This window comes from Heterocephalus glaber, unplaced genomic scaffold (genome assembly GCF_053883595.1).
Source record: "Heterocephalus glaber isolate CG9 unplaced genomic scaffold, H.glaber_assembly_v1.0 deba00001755, whole genome shotgun sequence".
In the NCBI taxonomy this organism is placed as follows: domain Eukaryota; kingdom Metazoa; phylum Chordata; class Mammalia; order Rodentia; family Bathyergidae; genus Heterocephalus; species Heterocephalus glaber.
In genome coordinates this window covers 2,644,187-2,667,530 of record NW_028258453.1, presented here as the reverse complement: position 1 = coordinate 2,667,530, position 23,344 = coordinate 2,644,187, and the positions used below count along the sequence as shown (strand labels likewise).

Genomic DNA, 23,344 nt, shown 5'->3' with positions numbered 1-23,344 from the left:
TTAGATCTTAAATCACAAAGTTCTGCACGCACCATGTAACAAGGTGTACAATGCAAATGTGTGTTCTCTAAGTTAATTATATCCCCACTTATCCCTGGGGAGACTGAGCCATAATTCTGAAAGATACAATCCTGAGTACCATCAGTGCAAGTGTTGAAATATAGAAAGAACAAAATCCCAAAAGTCTAAACTCCTGGAAGATCAAAATCCCGAAAATATAAGTCTGAAAAAAGAATAACAAAATATTCTTTAAACAACATTTGCATTTTAAAGGTGATTTATTTGAGAAACATACAAAAAAACGTAAAGATTGTCACATAGGTCCCTTTCACAATAAAATAGGCAATAGCAGTATACATCTTCTTGAAAGCAGAAACACTAAAAACACTCACTGGAGAACAACAGTTGTGAGCAGATGAACCATATTTATAAAGAAATGTTATCACTTCTTGGCCTTTTGGCTAAGATCCAGTATATAAAGAAATAAGCAGAAAGAACTGTATATATGCATACCACCAAGGTTGGGAAGTGTGCACACTCCAATTTATCACTGTAATCATCTGAAATCCCCTGATGGACACCTATGGCTTTATACAAGATGTCAAAAACTGTGGCAGGACATGTTGCTGCGGTGGTCACCATCAGAGTTTGCTCTGGACTCCAGTGTCCTCTCCTGTGACTAAAAGGTCTGCCTGGGCCCCAGTGAGATCAATGAAATCTCCAAAACCAACTATAGTTGGCAGCTCTGGAAGCTGATCAAAGATGGGTTGATTCACTGCTTATTTTTGAACCAGTCTGTAACACTGGCTTCTTCCAGAAAACAGCTTTAATTTATTAAAAGATCTCAGGGTTTCATTACCTGAAAGGAGTGCCAAGGACAAAAAAGGATTTTTTTTTTTGAACTGACATCTTTGTTGTTGCCATATGGCATGGCCAAGCTCCTCCCTAGAATCCCGTTTCCCACCCCTCTCATATATACTATTTTAAATGGGAATTGTGGCTTTTGAGATTTTGTCTTTCAAGACTTTGCTCAAGATTTCTCTCAGGATTTAGACTTGAGGCATTTGAGTCTTTGGGATTTCAATATTCTGTATAGGCCATTTGGGATTATCTTTAGGAATTATGATGAATCCCTTATACTAATCTCCAGTGAAGGTAGACCTCAAATACAATTTAAAGACAGAAAGGTCAGGATTTGCAAAAAGATTAAACAGTGAAGGACTCGGTTTTTACTTAACCAACAGAGTCACAGTGGTGGCACTTCCCTGAAAGGAGAAGATAGCTTGGGGAGAAAGGAAAATTATGAGTTCCAGCATGGCCCTGTGCAGTGCAAGAGACAGGCAGTGGAGAGGGCACCCAGGCAGTTGCACATCCATCTGTTGGAAGAAGAGAGGTCCATCTGGAGGTCACACTTGTGAGTCCACAGCAGATTAAGGGTGGCAAGACAATGGGCAAAAGGGCAGCACACATATGTGTTTCTTGTGAATGAGGTTCATGACTTGGCTTCAATATTTCAACTTGAGCAGTGATTATACCCATTCTCTAGCAGATAGTCCTTATCCTGTACCAGGTTATTTTATTTAATTTTGGTTTCTGTTTTACTTTACAAATGGCTGTTCCAAATCTAATCAGCCTTTTAGCAACAGGGAACATAATTGCAATTTGCCAATGTAATAATTCATGTTAATTACCACTTAATATTGAACCATCCTTGCATTGATAGAAGAAATCCTATTTGATGTTGATGCATTGATTCCATATTGTTTTTGGAATTTTTCTATCTATAATCATCAATAAAATTAAGGTTGATAGTTGTGTCTTCCCATGTTATCTTTTTTAAGCTTTTGACACTGAGCTTGTATTAGCTTTATAAAATAAAGAGAAATATATATTTTTCCATAATCTAGACGAGTTTCATCAATATACAAATTTATCATTTAAAACAGTTGTGCTGGGAGTGTAGCCCGGTGGTAGTGCCTTGCAGTGTGAGTCCCGATTCAATCCTCAGGGCCAATCAATCAATCAATCAATCAGTCAGTCAGGTATATTTTAAGAGTAAAACTTTCTGAGACTGGTGCCTTTTTGAATGGCAATTTTTAATAATGTTTCTAACTTATGTTGTTAGTTATTTTCAAAGTTTTCTGTCTCTTCTTGGATCATATTTAATACTGTGTATTCTGATTAAAATTTTAATTTTTTTACACTTTTAAGTATATTTCCTTAAAGCCACTTTAATATCTATGTTTCACATAGCTATTTAAAAAAAAAAAACCCTGAGATTGGATACTTTATAACAAAAGAAGTTCACTTAGCTCCTAATTCTGGTGTCTTGAAAGCCCAAAAAGCATAGTGCCAGTGTCTGCAAGGGCTCCTGGCTGTGTCACAACATGGCTGAGAAGAAGTAGGGGAATGCATGTGGTGCAGAGGAGGGAGTTGGGGAGGCAGAAGGCTGGCTTATCCCAAACAGGTCTCTGGAGTACCAACCTGGTCCAGTGAGAACACCTAAGAGATAGCATCAATCCATCTTAAGGACCAATTGCCCTCCCTTACAGGATCTACCAAGTCAGTAGTATTACACTGGAAAGTAAGCCTCAACATGAGTTTCAGAAGACAAACTGAATTTAAACTGTAGCACAGTTTATAACATTTTCTTATACGTTTAAAATTATTTTTCTATACTTTAAATATAGCCCATTCCTAACACACACACACACACACACACACACACACACACACACAGCTTTTTATTTTATTTTTCTTCTTAAAGAACTAGCTTTTAGTTTCACCAAATTTTTTTCTATTTCATAAACTTTAAGCCCCTCTTATTCTTTTAGCATATTTTGCCATTCAGGTTAAGTTATCAAGACACCTCAAAACAATGCATTTTCTTCTCAATATACCTTGAGGTATACCCCATATATTTTGTTCTCCTTTTTATAATTTCTAAATACTTTTTATTACCAATTTTATTTTCTCTTCAAATCAAATGTTATTTAGAAGAGTGGTTCTTAGTTTCCCTCTTACAGATAAAATGAGGGTGTTGGATCACAAAAACAAGCGTCAAAACTATTGAAAACAACAGTGAATGTGTGTGCAGGGACTAAAGAAGCACTGTATGTGGTCATCTGTGATCAGACATACCTCTATGTACCTCTTTACCAGCTATGGATTGTCAGACACATAACTTTCCTGAAACTCAGTTTTTTTGTCTGTAAATTTGAGGGGGAGTCAGACCTACTGATGGTAATAACTATGTTCCAACATGATAGAGTAATCATGGGACTGAGGTGAAGATATGGATGTTCCACTCATCACCATAGTAACTGGCCTCACCATGCCATGTGAATATCTACATTTATAACTAGATTATTTGAACAAGAAAAGAAAAGTGAGCTCCCTGCATCCATCCCAGACTCCTAGGGCAGAGAAGCTCAGCCAGTCCCAGCACCCAGAAGGAAGCTCCCGCGCTGCCATCCCAGGCTCCTAGGGAACAGAAGATCAGCTGGTCCCAGCACCTGGAAGGAAGCTCCCCTGCTGCCATCCCAAGCTCCTAGGGCAGAGAAGGTGAGCCCTGTGGGTGCCAGAAGCACCCCCCCACACCGTGGAAATGAGAAGACACATAAACAAGCCTCAAAAGCAGACTTCCAGATCACCTACAGCAACTCCAAAGGGAAACGAGATGGAACAATCTGCTACTCAACCACCTGGACTCTCTGAACTGGAAACAAAAGAGGATCTGGGAAAAATGAAATCAGAAATAATTACTCAGATAACAGCAAAGGTTTTTCTCATGGTGCAAGACATGATTAATAAATCTAGAGAGGACACAGATAAAAAAAATAGAGGATCTGAGGAACATGATGGAATCCCAACATAGGAAACAAATGGAATCCATAAAACAGATGCAAACAGATTTCCAAGAGATTAAAAACTCCATCGAAAGTCTGCACAGCAGAATGAACCAATGTGAGGATGGAATTTCACATATAGAAGATAAGATTGCAATTAGTGAGAAGGAAAAGAAAAATTGCTTTAAAATTGTAAGGGAACATGAGAAATCAATCCAGCAGCTGCTAGACGATGCAAAGAAGAATAACATAAGACTGATTGGAGTCAATGAAGAAAGAGGAGAGAGTGCAGATGACATAAAAAAAAAACTCTTCACAGAAGTGATGGCAGAAAACTTCCAAAGCAGGGGAAAAGAACTTGACATACAGGTAAGTAATGCATATAGGACTCCAGCTAGCCTTAATCAAAATAAATCTACACATAGGCATATAATAGTTAGGATTCCAGAAATCCAACAGAAGAACAAAATTCTACAAGCAGTGAGAGAAAAGAAACAAATCACATACAAAGAAAAGCCCATCAGAATCACAGCAGACATCTCAATGCAAACTCTCAAGGCAAGAAGAGCTTGGAGTGATGTATTTCAAGCCCTAAAGGAAAACAGCCTCCAACCGAGATTGATGTACCTTGCAAAATTATCTTTCAAAATTGATGGAGAAATAAGATACTTTCATGATAAAGAGCACCTCAGGAACTTCATGAATACCAAACCGGCACTCCAAAAAATTTTAGACAATACCCTAGGAAAAGACAATGAGGATCACAACCCCAGGAAACCCAGCAGAATGAATCCATTGGGTGTGACAAATTAAACACAAAGGGGGAGAATCCAACAAAAAGAAAAAGTCATGACAAGGCTTTTAAAACTTTGAACTTCATCTCCCTAATGAGTGTATAATTCAATCTTATTATTGTACTGACTAGTATTTTTCTGATTCTAGAATTGCACACCATTCCTTGTGCTATACTGGCTATTTATCATCTTCTTATGTCTACATTTTAATTGGGTTATCTATTAATGAGCTCTAAGAATTCTTTATATATTCTGGTCATAGGTTATATGCATTGTAAATACGGTCTGTTTAAGGACTACTTTTCATTTTAATGATGTCATTTAAAGGTCTAAATTTTGATGGCATCTCATTTATCATTTTTTTTCTTTTATACATCATGTTTTTTGTATCCTAGGTAGTTCTTGCCTACCCTAAATTCATACACATTTTCCCTTATAATTTCTTCCTGAAGTTTTATACCTTTAGGCTTTCATATTTAGGTTCATAGATCCCTTCAAGTTATTTTTATGTATGGAAATAAAGGGTTAAGGTTAATTTTTTATATATGGATACCAGGTGTTCTAGTGCTGTTTGCTGAAAACTATCTCTTCCTCAGCTCTTGAATTGAGTTTATAGTCTATAAAATGCTAATGTTAAATAATCTTTCAAAACTCAGTGGACCATATATGTGTGGTTCTATTTCTAGATTCTTTGTTTTATTCCAATGGTCTATATGTCTTTCCTTACACCAACACAGCCTTGATTACTGTAGCTTTAGAAGAAGTCTTAAAATTAGGTACTAAACATCTTCCAATACTGTTTTTGTTTTTGTTTTTGTTTTTAACTTTTCTAGGTCCTTTGTACTCCTACATAACTTTTAAATTTCAATATCCAATTCTTCATTTATAGCAAGTATACACAGACCTGAATTTTTATATATACCTTGTGTTTTCTAATGCTGCTAAATTCAAATACAAGTTCTAGGGGTTCCTAGAGATTTCCTAATATCTTCTCTGTGGATGATCATTTCATCTACATATAAAGATTTTACTTCGACCTATCCAATCCTATTATCCTACTTGTGTCATTTTATTTCCAGACTATTTTGGTTTGGGCCTCTGTTTAAGAGCTTAATGGACAGTAGGCATATCTGCCCTTGTTCCCCACCTTAGGGAGAAAGCATTGTATCTTCTCCATTCATATAAGGCATTTTTCCTGGAAGTATGGAGTACATGTCTTTGATCTGTTGAGAAGGTTCTGTTCCACTTCTAGTCTCCTGATAGCTTTTATCATGAACAGCTGTAGAATTTAGTCCAATAGTTTTTCTCCAACTACCAACAGGATCATATGGCTTTCTCCTTTCCTCTGTTAAAGTGATGACTTTTGGCTGTGGATCTTCCAATGTTGATCCAACACTGCCATCCCTATAATAAAACCACTTTCTACATACTGCCAGATCTGACTTCTAATAATTTATTTTGTTAAACAAATTTCTGTCTATGTTCATACTTTTTTCTTCTATTATCTTTATCCAGTATTAGCACAATGTTGATTTCCTAAAATGAGAGAAGTGTTCCTTCTTTTTTCTGCTTTAAATGTTTGATGTAATTTATCAGTTAAAATGTATACAAGCCTGTTGTTGTCATATAGGTAGGTTTTCAAGCTAGGAATATACTTTCTTTAATAGGTGCTAGTCAAATTTTATATTTCCTCCAGAGTTAGTTTCATTAATTTGTCTGCCAAGGTACTTCTTAGAAGCTGTCAAATTTATTTCAAAAAAGATTTTTGTAATATGCTTTCTATATCCTTTTAAATTTTGTAAAATCTGTGGTAATGTCTCCTAGATCTTAATATTGTAATTTTAAAAATGTATAATTGATATTGTGTAACAGGAAGAAAAAGTCTAAGAGAGCAGGGGAATTGGGAGGGGTAGGGGAAGGGAAAAAAGGGAAAGGAAAAAATATGAGAAGAGAAAAAAAATGGAAACAAAGTCTTTGCATATAGGGAAGGGTGCAGGGGGTGAAGGGAGGGCAAGGGAAGGGGAAAAAAAATAAGAACCAAGAGACTCATGTAATGGTACAAGATCCCAATGATGAATGTAACTGTATTTTATACCTTAAATGTACCAATGAAGTTAATGGGGGAAAAAAAGAAAAAAAGAAAATGATCAAGATATGTTATATGCATGTACCAAGTCTCCAAAATAAACATCTCTATGCCTATAAAAAAGAAAAAAGAAAAGCGAGTGGTTTTAATTTCTGCTGTACCAGCAAAGAACAACCAAAGCTGATTTGTAGACATAAGAAAGCACCCTGGTTGGAGTTAGGCAGTGTTCCTAAAAATAGTGGAAGTTGTTGATGTTGAGAAAAACAAGATCTGATGCAGATAAGCAGCCAGGGGCAAGGAACCAATGCCAAGTGAATATCAAGGCCAATTTACATTCTTTGGGTGGTGCCACCTGAAATATTTGTACCACACACTTAACTGATACCATAAAGCATGGTGATCAGAGCCCAGTGCTCATGGGGGCAGGAAGTCTGAGTATGCACCTTGGTCCCTTCTCCTTACCATTGGTGTGACCGTGAAGTCACCCACAGTTTCTAGGCCATATTTTTCTCATCCATATTGTGGATAATATCATGCATGTGGCTCTTAAAGGAACACTTGTCACAAGGTATACACTCAAAGTTAAAATAATTTGTACCATTACTTCTCGTCCCAAATATCACTGACCACAATAAAATACATATCTGAAAGTGTTCTGTGAGATAATTCTTATTATTGTTTCTTTCAGTGAAAGCCCACCAATCATCCCAAACTATAAACAAACCCAGAGAAACATACGCAGAAATTGAAAGTAGAAGAGAAGGGGATGTTAACAACACAAGAAAGAAAAGAGAAAAATTATTGTTTTCCCAGGCAGCAGAGGCAAAGCTCATTCTGCTCTTGAAGTGCTCTTGAAGAAGAATAAGGGAAAGGAGGAGGAAGGGAAAGGGGAAAGGGGAAGGGGAGGAGAGAGAGGGAAGGGAATGGGAGGTACAGGAAGAAGTAAAAGAAGAGGAGGAGGAGGGAGGGAGGGAGATATGGAGAAAAGGAGGAGAGGAAGGAAGGAGGGAGAGAGAGGGATGCAGGAGGAAGGAAAAGATGTTTGTTCCATTACTCTTTCAGCCCCAAGTTCTGTAGAGTTCAGTTGTCCAGAAAATAGGCATATGTCCTGGGCATGTCTGAACCCAGAAAGAACCCACAGGGGTCTGCAAGGGCTGGTAGAGACCAAAAGAAAAATACCAGTTCACAATGCACAACATTCCTCTCCTCAAGGACACCCACTGCCCATCGCCAGGAGGAAGGTGGTACCTGCTGAGCTCTGATATGCTGGCCTGGCTTGCTCCACAGAGCCCCCTCTCTGCTCATGGCTTCCCCAGTTCCTGGAACCTCAGTGCCTTCTCTTCCCCTAAGCTGTTCATAGACTCTCCAGGCTTCACCCGAACCGGCAGGATCATATTGTATTTCAAGCACTTTAAATCCAAGATGTGCCGGACCAGCGATGGCAGAGGAGGTGCAGTCTAGGGAGCCAAGTAGTGCTCCAAAGTAGTGCATGTCCTCTTTTTCCTTTGGGCAGTTTGGAGTTTGCTCACACTGATGTGCTGTGTGTGTCCTGGCTCAAACAAACACTTGCCTTCACATCATGCTCGCAGGCTCATGCCTGCACAGCCACCTGGACTCACCCAGCTGTTTCTTACACACTTGTGCACAGCAGCATGCTCACACACACCACATGCAGACCCACAACCCAGTCCCCACATTCAGTCCCATAGCAGCCTCTACCCCACAATCATCTCTGACAGAGACATAGCAAATTCAACCCTGAGGAGGCCCTGACTTTCTGGGGTACAGGTGGGGAGAGAGGTCTGCATCTTCTGTGTGTGAGGTGGGGAAACATGAGAAGGTCCTCCACCTCTGGAAGGAAGCATCTGCAGGCCTCGAGGTGCTACTTTTAAACTGCCTCCTTGGACCTGTTTTCGTCCAAGCCTTAATGATCAACATATGACATAGAAGTGTTTTGTGAAGGTGGAAAAGTGCTCAGGAGAAACAAGTTGCTGCCCTGCCCCATCCTAGAGCTGCAGACTGGACTCTTGTAAGGGACTAAGCTTTGGAGTGGCTTGTTACCTAGCAACAGATAAGTGATACATATTGCCTAATGGAACCAATGTGGGTCTCCAACTAAAAGAACAATGTGCCCTTATCCTCTATTCGGTGGAACATGTTACTGTGGCACTTTATGTCTTAGACACATCTAGAGAGATGTGTTTGAGGATATTTACATATGTATCTGTGGATATGTCTTCTAAAATCTCCTGTGCAAACCAGACATCATTATCCCTATTTTAGAGAAGGGGATGGTGCTGAAAGACCTCAGGTCAAAGCCTAGAAAATAACAGACATAGCTATTGAAGAGCCAGGGTAGGTGATTCCAAAGGCATTTCCTTCTGATGCATTGTAATGCCCCTAACTAAGATGGTATGACTTTTTGGTGCTCTGCAGCCTGGTAACCTTAGACATTTCTAATGCCTGAATGAAGTGGTCATACTGAACAGGAGTTATCAATTATTAAGAAAGTCGTGTCCCACAGTCTTCAGGAGCCCCCAGCTCTTTGCTGCAGGGTGCACTGCTGAGCCCCAGTGATGGCTCCATCCAATATCAGCCAGAGCGTTTCCTCCTCTCCTTGACCCTCCTGTCTTTCCAGCTATTCCAATGTGAATGTGTTTGGGATTCTCTGGTTTCTTTCTTTCACTGCAGTGAAAGGATTTAGGTGGTGTCAAGTTCACCAGAATTAAGACATTTCCCCATAATTTCTCCATGCAAACAGAGGAAAAGGTAGCAGGCTTGCAACAAATTTATGGAAGGGCGGGCAGAATGAGGTCCTGGAAGATGAACCAGAATGAAAACAAGATGTTCCCTCTGAAAACACTTGGAAAAACCTTCCTTCTTCCCCAGGGAAGCTTCTCAAGGCAAAGCCCAGCCCCCAAATCTGGCCCATTTGACCAGACGCACACCTCATTTGCCATGAGACCAGCAGAGGGTTTGTCAGGCCAAGGAGCCATCGTTCTTCATTTCCAGAGCCATTTGCCTGGTGCCCGTGTGTTGGACGGCCTCACAGTCCTGTGACCAGGGAGGAATTTCCATGCCAAGCCTCCCCATCTGTCTGCACCACAGTTTAAAGTGGGAAGGAAGAAGAATGGGCTTGGCTGTGCGTCAGACTGATCTGGCTTCAGCCCTGTCTCCAGCTCCTGCTGTGTGATCTTGGAGCAGGAACCCATTGTCTCTAAATTTAAAGGTTCTAATCAGCAAAATAAAAACAATAAGCCAGGTACAGTGCACATGCATGGAATCTCTGCACTCTGAGAGGCTGAGGCAGGAAAGTTGAGGCACAAGGTTGAGCTCAGCCTGGGGAACATAGCAAGACTCAAAAAAGGGGCTGGGGATAGTTCAGTGCAAAGGCCCTGGGTTAAATCCTCAGGGCCTAAATAAATAAATATTAAAAAGCTTTAAAACCCTCTTAGAGGGCCAGAGATTTAGCTCAGTGGTTTCACCGCCTGCTATGCAAGTGCAAGGACCCAAGTTCGATCCCCAGTACCAAAAAAAAAAAAAAAAAAAAAGTCAGAAACACACCTCAGAAGTACTGGTCCAATGTGGCTGACTGCATCTGCTAAGGGACAAAGGGAAGGGACACATGACAGGACAGAATCTACTCCTTCTTCCTAGTAAAAGAATCTCCTACTTTTAACTGAACACAAGGCTACGTAAAATAGAGACTATTTCCCAGCCACTGCTGCTGCTAGTTTTGGCCCCATGACAAAGTCCTAGACAACAGACTGTGATAGCAGATAACATGTGTTGCCTCTGGGAAGACTTCTTCAAGGAAGCCAACCTGCCCTTCTGAGTCTTCTCTTCATTTCTGCTTGCTGAAACATGGACATGAAGGCTGGAGTCCAGGCAGCCATTTCAAACCATGAGGCAGAATCCTTGGGGTGGCAGAGCAATGAGACAGAAGTCTGGGTTGCTGATGATCATAGACTCACAAAGCTTGACAGCTTTCTTTAGTAAGAGAAAATAAGTTTTTCTGTTACCCACACTGAACTTAATCTTTATGAGTATTAAAAGTTAATGTGCTTTATGATAAATGTACTCTTAATATATGTTCAAAAATATATTTTCCAAGATTGTTTATTCCCAATTCTTTAAAAATTGAATCTGTTTGATATGTTGCCTGAAGTGTCCTTTACCTTCTTTGCACAAGGCTACACCTAACCCAGTGCACTTGCTGGTCTATTTTAAGCTCTCACAACTCTTGAAATATTCCAAGCATCCCAGTGGATTTGGAACTAAAAAGTTCAATTGCTTCTCCATACTTGGGATTGAACCCAGGGTCTTCACACTGAGCTACATCTTCAGCCCTTGTTTATTTTTCTATTTTGAGATAAGGTCTCAGTTAGTGGCTAACATGCCCCAATGGGGTTTGAACTCGTGATCCTCCTGCCTCAGCCTCCCAGAGTGCTGGGATTACAGGCAAGGGCCACCACACACAGCTGAAGAGTTCACTTTAAAGGGAAAGACACGCTTTGAAGAACTTGCCACATCAAACCCCATTATGTTCACATGTTAATAATGAAAATAGTAATTTCTGAAGTATTTTAATGTTTACTGTGTGCTAAGTGGTGATATACTTTCCTGGAGTGGTGGGATATACTTATAATCCCAGCACTCTGGAGGCTGAAACAGGAGGATTGCCATGAGTTTGACACCATGCTGGGCTTTATAGTGAGCTCCCCCTGGACTATATAGCTCTACTCTGTTTCAAAAATTCCAAAATAATAATAGTAATATTAATAATAAGTGCCATATACTTGTCACAGAGTGCTTCATTTAATCTTTCCAACAAACCTATTGCTACTCTTATCATTCCTGTAGTTTGAATGAGAGACCAACTGCCTGCTGAACCAGCTGCTCAGCCAGGCCCTGAGACCACCAGATCCTTATTCCCTACCTTCTCTGGTGCCCAAGTCTGATGGGAACCGGGTCTTCTTGTGCTGCTTTAGGCAGAAGTGTGCTCTTCCAAAGACTTCTTCCTGAATACCAGCCCTGCACTGGAGCTGCACGGCTCTCCCTAAAGAAAGACCTCTGCCCTACGGCCTCTTAGATGACTGCTCACACCAAGCCTCCCCAGCCAGAAGCAGGACTTGCTTCTCACCCTTGATTTATGATAGCTCATTTCAAACCCCATCGATCTCTCCAGCACTGAGAAAGCTTCTGAACTCTGTGCTGGTTCCTGAGATTATTTTGAATCATGTATTCAGACCCTTCATCATTTTAAAAGCCCTGACTGCAGGCTGAGGGAGAAACTCCATGCTGGTCTGTAAATTTATCACCAGCTTAATTTGGAATTTGTACTTGTCTCCACTTGAGTTACCTGGACCATTGGTTAGGTGCCAAAGTCCAAATCCTGACTAGGTTCTGTTCCTTGGATCTCATCTTAAAAATTCTGGGTGGATAAAAGAATACCAGATAAGTATTTGGCCTTTTACATTAAGTCTATGATAACTTAGTGGTAGCTGAGATTGATAACTATACAGACTTTCATCTCAAAGCAAAATAAATTATCCTGAAATACAGACCCTCCCTCCCAAAACAGTACTAGTATAAAAAAAAATACCTGGAGTGGGAATTTTCCTCTTACCCTGAGACCAAGGAACAAATTGAACAGGTTGATGGTGTCCTTAGTCCATGAGTTGAGAACATCTCAGCTGAGGAGTTCAAACAGCTTGGTGAGCAAAGAGAAGCTGAAATCTTTGGGGAGTTGGAGTATTAGGTTTGTGTTCCTTGTCTGCAGTTACACACATCTTCCTTTGCAGTAAAATAAGCCCAGTGAACTTGAGCCAGTGCAGCTGCTGTGGGCTGCAGTTTCCAACTGAAAAATGAGCCATCTCCAGCCTTGTGCTGGTTGTCCAGAAGGATTAAAAACTGTTCGGGCTTGCAGCTTCAAGCCTGGCATGGACACGGTCATTTTGCAAGGAAAGGTGTGGGCTGCTCTGGATGTCCCTGTATTTACTAGCCCTTGATTAGCAATGGGACCTCATGAACAAATACTCCAATATCCCCAAATCTTTGATGCCCACATCCTTTCTGTGAGATCCATGGAAAATCTATTCACTGATTTGCCTAAAAGTGAACGACGGATGGCCGTATTATGTGCAAAGGACTATTCTGGATGCAGGCTGTAAACCAGGCAAAACCCCTGCCTTCCTAAAACCTGCACTGAGTGTGAGGACACAGACAATAAGGAAAACACATAAGTAAGTATAAACTGTGTGTGATGAGTGCCCGCTGCAGATACTGTGGTGTGCTACCCAGCCCTCTAGGGCACGCACCATACATTACAAACTGAGGGCTCCTTATCACTGACCAATGAATTAGGGGCTCCTATGGCTACAGGTTGGTGGTTAGCCTTTACCGAGCAGAGCCAAAAGCACTGGTGAATGAAGCCTAGATGACCTTCCATCAAGGAGGAACCAGAATTAGTATATAGCCAGCCTTTGTATTCATGGGGTCCCATATCTATGGATTCAGCCAATTGCAGATCAAAAATAATTGGGGGGGGGGATGCCTCCACACTGAACGTGTACACATGTTTTTCATGCCATTATTCCCTAAACAATATAGTGCAACAACTATTACATAGCATTTACATTTTAGTAGGTATTTTAAGTAATGTAAAGTACATCAGAGGATTGCCTAGATTATGTGCAAACATTGTTATTTTATAAAATTCACAGATTTTTATATCCATGAGGAATCCTGAAATCCATTCCCCTTAGATACTCAGAAATGACTATATTCCTCAACTCAAACCCATTCTCCATTGCCTTCCTAAGATGCAGAGACATGTCTCCTTGTCAAGTGTACCATGTTAGACTTGGTCAGGAGAGGGCAGTGGGGTGGAGGCTAGAGAAAAAAAGGGGCTTCTGCTACCAGGTAGATCTGGATTCTGCCCTGATAGAGGACTTCTTCCATATTTGTTCCTTCCTTGATGTTCTGTTACAGCCCTAGAGGCAATGGCCACTTATCTGTTGTTTCTATGTTCCTTGTAATTCACTCTTTTTTGGTAGGTAATGCCCTGATGTGTTCAAATGTACCCAGGATTTGTTTTAATCAAGCATAGTAAGACACAGACATGGAAAGAGTTGTCAGAAAGTGGAAATTCATACTCACAGATCACTAGAGACAGGAGGACAGGAAACCAGGGCCACAGGGAAGCACTGCGCTTGGCCAGGAGGCAAAGGAGAGAGAAGAGAACCTTTATTGGCTTTTTTATTTTTATTTTTTGGTACTGGGGATCGAACTCAGGTCCTTGTGCTTGTGAGTTGTGAGGCAGGCAGCAGAAGCACTGAGCTAAATTCCCAGCCCTAATTGGCATTTTCATAAAAAGGAATAGGATGTGTAGAGTAGATAGAGTGAAAAATTTCAGTGTGCTCTGGGACAGAGGGGTGGCTCATGATTGTGAAATACTTAACCTCGGGGTGATTTCTAGAAGGGGGTGTGTGAAAGGTTGATAGAGGAGATGGTTAGGAAAGGAGGTTCTGATTGGTTGGTTTGTATACCAAAGGCATGCTCATAGCAAAGGCATTTTCTCTCTCCAAGAATCAACTAGCCCCCTGAGGGGAATTGTTTAGGATTAATGCCCCAAATACTAGAGCACCAGGATACAGAACATAAGAAACTATAGTCAAGGGTTTCTGCTTCCAATGGTTATTACTTAAGATGAAAACAACAGAGGATGTGTATTTTTAAAAAATAAGTCCTTCAGTCTACATCAACTGGACAGTATTCAAGTTTTCTTTTAAGACTCATTTATGTCAGGCTGGTTAGAAACAACAAAAGAAAATGGATTTGTCATTGAAATCTAGGAAAATTCTATATTTTTCACTCTCCTTTAAAGTTAATGAAATGTTTTTTAACCCTCAGTTAAGTATCACACATAGAAAATCTTCATCGGTTTGGCAAAGTAATTTGAAAATTAGGTTGAAATCTTTTTTCTTTTTCCTGATTAAAAAGTGATGGCATTTTAAACAACCAAAAAAAAAAGGAAGAAAGTGGGAAAGTTGCAAGGCAAATGTTTATCTATTTAAAAGAGCAAAGTATTTCCAAATATCAGAATAATTTACATAAGAATAATATAACTGTATTTGAAGTAGAAGCTAGTACTGATTTTATTAACTAAGTTACTATATTCATATTATCTAAATCAGAGATTTACTGTCATTGTTTAGTCTGTATATATTAAAATACCTATCATCACAGTACTTATAAAATATGAAAAAAAAGAAACTATAGTCAATAAGCCTGATAGAGTTAATAGTCCTCCTTTAAATCTTACTTATTCAAATTACCATATGGTATCTGTTTCCTGATTGGGCTAATATACAGTGCTATTTTAAAAACACTAATAGTAATGGTTATTTTTTTCTTTAATTCCTGGCTCAAAATATTAGACACCTACCTCCCTCAGCACCCCAAATTTCTCTTTCTCATCTCCACTTTAAAACCCTGAAAATATGTATGCAGAAGCTGACAAATGATCACAGTTTTTCCTAATAATTCCATTTCAGAGAATTTATAACACTCTAGAGTGAGAAATAATTGGGGCGAAAGATGTTTATCACAGAATAATTTATAGCATCTCAGCCTCATCCTTTCCTTTACAAACTCTTATGACAACAAGTATTATTTTTTATCAGTTGTCCACTCTGACTTTTGTACTTCTAGATCCAGCAGGAATTTGAGCTCCATGAGAGTAGAGACTGTTTCTGTCCTATTCAGTGTTGATCCCATGAGGCTGGATGAGGTCACAAGGGAGTCAGAGTAGAAGAAAGATGAGCTCTAGTAAAGAGTGGGAAATGTGACTGTTACCATGAGCCTCTGCTGTCTCCATCCTCACCTTTAAGGGCATGGGCATTGTGCAGCCAGAGGGGTTTGCTGAGCAGCAACCCACACAGGTACATCTGCTACCCTCAGGGCACAAGGAGAGGAAAAGAAAGAGAGCCAAAAGGTGCATTGGACAGGAAGGACAAAGACAACCCCAGCCCTACCAGACCCAAGCAGAGTCGAATTAGTTTAGAAAGATCCATAAGGGTCCAAGGATCCATTCAGAAAAGCAAAGCACCAAGATCAGAGATGGGGGGCAGGATGTCGTATGTGTGAATCCTACATGAGGTGTGATTGTGTGTACATGCACACCCTACAGGTGGGAGAGGAAGAGCTCCACCTTGGTAGAGACCCTACTGAGAGGTGAGCAGCTCAGAACACCTGAATCATAGGGCAGGCCAGATACTACTTTGTCGTGCCACCTGTGGCACACAGGGCAGATACAGAGCATATGTTCTATTCCTTCAGACCAGGAGGGGACCACCGTCTTTACTCCTACCTAATGTCCATCACAAGAGGGACCCAGGGGCAGACCAGCTGGTTGAGGGACACAGCTGGTACCATACTGAGTCTGAGAAGAGAATCTTGAATCCACATGTGAAAAATACTGGGTCATGCTTTTTATTTGTGAAGGACCAAGATTAAGTTCTCCACTCACAGAGAGCTGGGCATGAAAACCTTACTTACAGTTAGAAAACAGCTGTGGGCACCACCATGGCACCCTCAGGTTTGGAGGACTGTTAGAGACACCAAATTCCTGTGTGTTACACATGAAATTGAGGAGAATTTCCTAACTACAGTTATGTGTGTAATGTCATGGAGCACTGTTACAAATTTTGTCAAATTTATGTGTAATTTATACTATTACTTATTCAATATTTTTGCATCAACTTGCAACTACTTAGATCCATTTAAGCAATAAAATGTTTATTGGGCTAATTGTATTTTTATCATTTCATTTATTAGATACATTAAAATAAATATGCATACCTCTGATTGAAACAAAAGATCTGATCTTTATCTACTTGAGACTACCTCACATAGCACTGACAGGTATGACACATTTGAGGAAACATAGTCATACGGAGTGTGTAAGGTCCTTCCTTGTATCCAAATCACTGTGAATGATTTTCAGGGTTCTCTGGGAAATGTCAAGAAGGCTAAGAAATAGTCTGTGAGCTGTTGGCATTTTTCTAGTGGAGAGAAAGATACTCTGCCCTATTTTAAGCCTCTCTCTTCAAACAAATGCTCATCACTATAGACATTTGGAAATATCAAGAATGTAAAAGGGAGCTGTGAGCTACTTCCATTTCTTTTCTATGATAGCAACATCTCAAGCGATATCAGCTTGTATAGAATGAGACCCATAAGCTTTGCTGCTACCTAAACAGATAAAGGGAAGGGAATAATTAAAGCAATTGCAATATGTAAACAACTTAGAAAAATCAAATCATATGGCTGCACTTAGTGCAATGGAAATGGTACTGAAGCAGAAAAACAGGGGGACCAAACTCCCTCTCTCACCTCTACCATTTATCAGCTGTCCTGAAGACCCTCATCTAAACCGCTCCCCTTCTTGGGAACTCAATATTCTCTTCTATCATGAGAGGGTTGGATTACACCAGTGCTCTTTAATCTAATATTATTAGACAGGCATTATTACCTATTGTTATGGTTTAGATCTAAGGTGGCCCCTAATGCCTTATGTATTTGGAAAGCGACTGTATTATAGGGTGTGACCTGGAAGGATATCTTCCTTCCTGTCTCCTCTCTTTTCATCCTGCTTCCTGGATGCCATGACATGGGCAACTCTTCTCCACAGCAGGCCCTTTCACCTTGTCATTTCTGCATTTGAGCCAGCCATGGATTAAAACTTCTGAAAACTGCAAGCCAAAATAAACCTCTCCCCCTTTAAGCTGTGAGTGTTGGGTATTTTGTCTCAGTCATGAAAAAGTGACTAAGATGGATTATGATACTAGGAGTGGCGTCTTTCTGTGTCTATACCTGACCATGTAATTTAGAAGCCTTTAGAACTAGTTTGTGGGAGGAGTTTGGAAAAGTTTGGAGCAGTGAGCCAGAGAAGCCCTAGAATGTTGTGAGCAGTGCTTGATGGAAATTATTGGTTGAAGCTCAAAATACCAGAATGCTGATAGAAATGCAGACAATAAAGGGAAGTTTGGCTCAGGAAATTTCATTTGGGAACAAGGACTCCACTGGCAGTTGGACTCCAGACCATGTATGTTATACTCTGATAGAAAATTTGGCATTTTGTTCATACTCTGAAACTTTGCAAGAGACTGAGATTGAGGGCAGTGGACTAATTAATCTGGCAGAGGAAATTTCAAGGCAGCCCAGTGTTCAGGCTGTGGCATGGGTACTTCTGGAAGTCTTTATCCAAGTTTATAGTAAGAATCAAAAACAAAAATCCCATATAAAAAGTTCACCAGAAAGTAAGGGCCTGCAAAATTGGAGCAGAGCAGCATGGTTGATAAAAAGATTCACATTAAAAGGAAGCCATGGGCTGGGGATTTAGCTCAGTGTTTCTGCCACCTGCCTAGCAAATGCAAGGTCCCAAGTTTGATCCTTGGTACAAAAAAAAAGGGGGGGAGCCAAATATTTTACATCATGACAATAGGGAATATGCTCTGAGGTTATCTCAGAAATCACCAAGACCCCTGTCTTTGGAAATTCACAGGTGGGAAAGGGAAAGACTTTGCTTTGGGAAGAGAGCTCCAGAGCACCCTGCCCCAGGAGGGATACCTAAGGAATTTCTTCCCCAGAATTTGGTTCACAATGTTCAGCCATCTAAGAACTCAGGGGCCTTTGCAGCCATGATGAGAGGTAAGGGTGGCTACTACTCAAGCTGGCAACAGACCTTAGTACTACCATGTGGTCCTAGCTTTATAGGCATGCAAAATACAAGAGTTGTGGGGCCAGAAAGGCTTCCATCCAGACTTTAGAAGAAAAAGCCAGGCAGTGTGACACTGAGAGGGCAGGTCATGAAGCTGTAAGAGTGAAGCTAAGAGCAGTGAAGACCCCAGGAAATTGGAAAGTCCAGGAATATGGAACATCTTAAGAAAGCCACAGCCAGTGAGCAGAGCCAACCCAAGGAAGAGTCCATGAGAGCTGCAATCAGCAATGCCACAAGAACAGAGCTGCCCAAACCATTTGAGATTTGTATCTAGCCACAACTTTCCCTAGATACTGGACACTGGACTATAGGACTTCATGTTTGCCTTGCTGAGTTTAGGTCTTGCTTTGTCCTCATTCCCTTTTATCATCCTATTCCTCCCTTTTGGAATGAGATGTTCTTGCTGTGCCACTGTAGGTTGGAAGTGTTTAACTTTCTTTTTTATTTTTACATGGGCTCATAGCTAAGAATTTCCCTCTAGTGTCAGAGAAGACTTAGGACTTGGACTTTTCAGCATGCTGGAACTGTTAAAATTTTGGCAAATCTTAGAGATGAATTAAATGTATTTTTCATAAAGAGATGGACATGAGTCTTTTGGGGCTATGGACAGAATGCTATGATTTAGATCTAAAATGGCCCCAAAAGTCTCATATGTTTAGAAGGTGATTGGATTATAGGGGTACTATATCTAGCTTACTATTAGGAGATAGGGACTGGTTGGAAGAGGCAAGTCACTGGAGGCATACCTCCCTCCCCAGTTCCTCCCTTCTCACTCTGATTCCTGGCCACCATGATATGAATACCTTTTCTTTGTGCCAGGCCCTTCCACCATGCCATTTCTGCATTTGAACTTGCTGGTTATGACCTGAAATTTCTGAAACTGTGAGCCAAATAAATTTCTCTTCCTTTAAGTTTTGCATGTTTGGTATTGAGTCTCAGCAACAAGAAAGCGACTAAGAGGACCAACTAATATACTAAGAGGAAATATAAAATAATAATCTCCTTGGAAAAATAAAAATAATCATTGGAAAAGATAGTAAGGTATATTCAGAAGCCAACATTTCATTCATAGTTGGAGTCATCTTCTCAGGAAAGACTTCCTGGGAGAGATAGGACTGGGAGCAGCTGAAGTAAGCTTTGTTCTCCCCCAGGACAGAAATGATGTTCTCTTGTTCTGGGAGAAATCTACCCTAGGTATATGAACACTCAATGTTCCCTTCAAATACATCCCTATGTCTCCATTCTCTTCCTTGTCTTCCGGTCAAACCTCTAGAAACTTTCCTCTGGGGATACCCAGGTCCTGCCCAGAGCCACTGCAGAGGTTAAATCATCCTGGCTCCAGCCTGGTGCAACTGTTTGAGCTGCAGTACAATTGGAAGCCTATTAGGTTCCAGGGCACTGATTTTCTCAGAGGTAATCTTACTTTTACACATTCTGCTCTGCAAACTTGTTGAAAACTGACAACAAAAGGCTTGAATTGACACAAATGATGCCTTTACGATACACAGAATGACTTTAAGATTTACCATCATCTGAATTTTCTCTTTTTTCTCCCATAAGCTTGATCTTGGTCTTTTAAGCTTGACAAACATATCTCCCTCTACATGCACTTGTGGGCCTTAATCTCTTGTTGCTCTACTATGACCTGTCTCAGAATGGAAGCTTCATAACACAGGGTAAGGCCATGGGCACCTATGTTATAAGTCCCCATCAGCCCTCTGGTCAGGGCTGTATACATCACTGATTCAATCACATCTCATTTAGCTGTGTGATGCTGGCATAGGTACATGGAGTCCACCCCAGAGCCCTCTTCCAGGTTTCCCTTCATAACCATAGAGGAGGGACCCAATGCCCCCTCTAGCACCTAGAAAGGGCTAATCTCACTCTTAATCCTCTGAAATGTTTTGAGTTCAGAAATGGAGACCCTTATCGAGGCCATCCCAGGTGTTCTAGCAGGCAGACTTCTTGCCTCAGACAGATAAGTGCAGGAGGCCAACACCCCTCTCCCCACACCCAGAGCCCCCCACATACCCTGTTAAACCTAGAACAGCTAAGAAAAGGTGGTCCACATACACAATGCAGTGTTCTTCTGGGTTAGGAAAAGAAGAAATTCTGTCATTTAAAACAACGTGGTTGGAAGTGGATGGAGGTCATTATGTTGAATGAAATAAACTAAACACAGAATGACACACATCATTTGATTCACTCATATGTGGAATCTAAAACAATGGAACTCATAGAAGCAGAGAGTGGAATGGTGTCAATCAGTGGCTGGGGGAGGAGGGAGAATGAGGAGATTATAATCAAAAGGTATAAACTCAGAAGACATATGTTTGATTTTTTTTAAATCTGTTGCACATGAGGAATATAGCTAATAGTTGAGTACCATACATTTCAATGTCTCTAGGAGGGTGGATCATGAATCTTCTGATCACGAATATTTAGTGTTTGAGGTTGGTTGACTTCATTTAGTCATTCCACATAGTATTCAAAAAACATTACTTTGTACCCTATAAATATATATGGCTGTAATTTTTCAATGTATAATAAAAACAAGTGAAAGTAATTATGTTAAAAAGAGCAGTTAGCACCATTCTAAACATTTTATACCTATTGACCAATTTAACATGCGCAGTGGCCCTGTAAGAGAACAAACACTATGGTGACCACCAAAGGGAACACTGACACAGATACTAAGTAACTTGTCTAAGATTACACATATGCCAAGCATTGGAGCTGATATTCAAACCAGGCAGCTGCTCCTTGGACTAGCCAGCTCCCTCCTGCAGTGCGAAAGCCCTTGCACCTTCCAGGCTCTTGACCCGCTGCTACAGATTTTAGCACAAACCAAAAGCAAGATTCAACTGCAAAGGACTGTGTTCCTGTTTTGGTGAAACACCATCACCTACCAGTGGAAGGCAGACCAGAGAGTGACAACCCAGAAAGGGATGCACACAAGACCAAGAAAAAGGTGGTGAGATCTGCTGTTGTAAGAACATAACCTGGGTGCGTGTCTCATGAAGTCAAGGACAAAGGAGGTAGGCAGGAGGAGTGTTTATTAAGAAGAGAGAAGTACTTCCCAACTGTTGGGAGGAGACCTGAAAGTGACTTGACAAGGGCACTCTGTCTAGGAGTTTCTATACCAAAAAATAACGGGAACTCAAACCACTCCAAGTCAAACTAAGGTCGATCTATAGGACTAAAACAAGCTTGCTTCAACTAAAAATGGGCCTGTAAGGAGTCGACGTACACAGCAAGTATATGTCTACAGGTGCCTCTTGGCCTCTATCCTATCCTAGTGGTTTATTAAAAGAATAAAGTGTGAAGCAAAAAACAATTTCCAGATAGCAGTAGAAGTTCTCATAGTAGGCATCCATTACCTTGCTTGTTACCTCGCTCGTTATATCCCTCCCTCGTTAATCATCTGTCTGGTTCTTGTGAACTCTCCCCCCGCCCCCAGTACCAGGATTGAACTCAGGACCTTGCGATTTTGAGACAGACAGCAGAACCACTGAGCTAAATCCCCAGCCCTGGTTCTTGTTAACTGCTGATCTCAGCCTCGTGCTTATCTGATCAAGGTCTGGTAATCCTGACTCTATCTTGGCCCCAGTGCCTCTCTAGGTGCCTGCTATCTTCTGCCTAACTTGCCTGTCTATAATCTGGGGATGGCCTAGGAGCACTGGTGCCTGGAGGCTTCTCTGGCAGGAGGAGGGGCCCCTCCACATGTGGGTTTGAGAACCCTGAGACTGCTTGATCTGCACAGCTGAGGCCAGAGTAAACTGTACACCTCCACTCTGATGCTGCCAACTAGAAAGATCTGGGTGACAATTACTATTTCTCTCTATAGTCTTTCATAAGTAACTGAATCCATTTTCCCTCATAGACTTTCCTAATAAACTTGGAGCTATCTTGTTTCTTCTTTTTTTTTTTAGATTTTTTTTGAGACAGGGTCTCGCTATGCAGTTCAGGCTGAACTTGAACTCATTATGTAGCCCAGGCTGGCCTCAAACTCATAGCAATCTTCCTGCCTCAGCCTTCTGAGTGCTGAGATTACAAATGTGCACCACCACCCCCAGCAGAGATGTCTTGTTTCTGCTGGAATCCCACTAAAGGATGTTGTTCTCTCCCCCTACCCTCCATCTCTCCCTCAAACACACATACCATTAAGCCAAGCAAATTCTAGACCTTGTCTGGACTTTTCTGCTTCTGCTTCTTCCACATAGAAGGCACTTAAACAGCTCTAGTTATGAGCCAGGATTCTTGCTTATGAAAAGCACAGCTCAAATGCCACCTACCCTAACAAGCCTTGGTAGATCTCTACAGGAAAAGTAATTATTGTATTATCTTTCCCCTCTGTAACTCTAAGAGCTTCACTTTAGCTCTTTCTAATTCCTTCTTATACCTTTCCCTTGCTATGCCTTCCATTTCCATAATGGATATCCTAACACCAGTGAGCACCCATCAACAGACACTCAATAAATTACTTTGATGATTTGGACCCCCATGATGGTTGATATTAGAAATAAGATTGTGATTATTGCTCATGATGTCTGGTGATAAGGAGAAAGATTAAAAATAATATAAGACTATAGGAAGAGCAAATGATGGTGAATATTTGATTCAAAACAAGAATAAAGTATTTATTTCACTTATCATACAAAGAAATATCATAAATTTGCATTAGGTCAGGATCCCAGCAGATAGAAGAAAGTTTTATCTCCATCCTACCAATGGAAATTCTATAGCCCACAATCTTAATTCTTCTTCTGGTATAATATAAAGAGACTCATTGATCAATTTTTTTTAATAGCTCAACAGGACAAATTATTTT

The 23,344-nt window shown here is 40.7% G+C and overlaps 1 long non-coding RNA gene across 3 annotated transcripts in view; it reads right to left on the bottom strand.

Moving 5' to 3' along the window:
* Nucleotides 1-23,344, bottom strand: part of LOC101708188 (uncharacterized) — a 392,264-nt gene that overhangs the window by 296,714 nt on the left and 72,206 nt on the right. The window contains exon 6 of one of the 3 annotated variants that reach the window (XR_015447370.1): nt 11,668-13,936. The exons of the other annotated variants lie outside the window; for them this stretch is intronic. This is a non-coding gene — a long non-coding RNA (uncharacterized LOC101708188). The remainder of the gene's footprint in view (nt 1-11,667; nt 13,937-23,344) is intronic. 3 annotated transcript variants of the gene reach the window in all.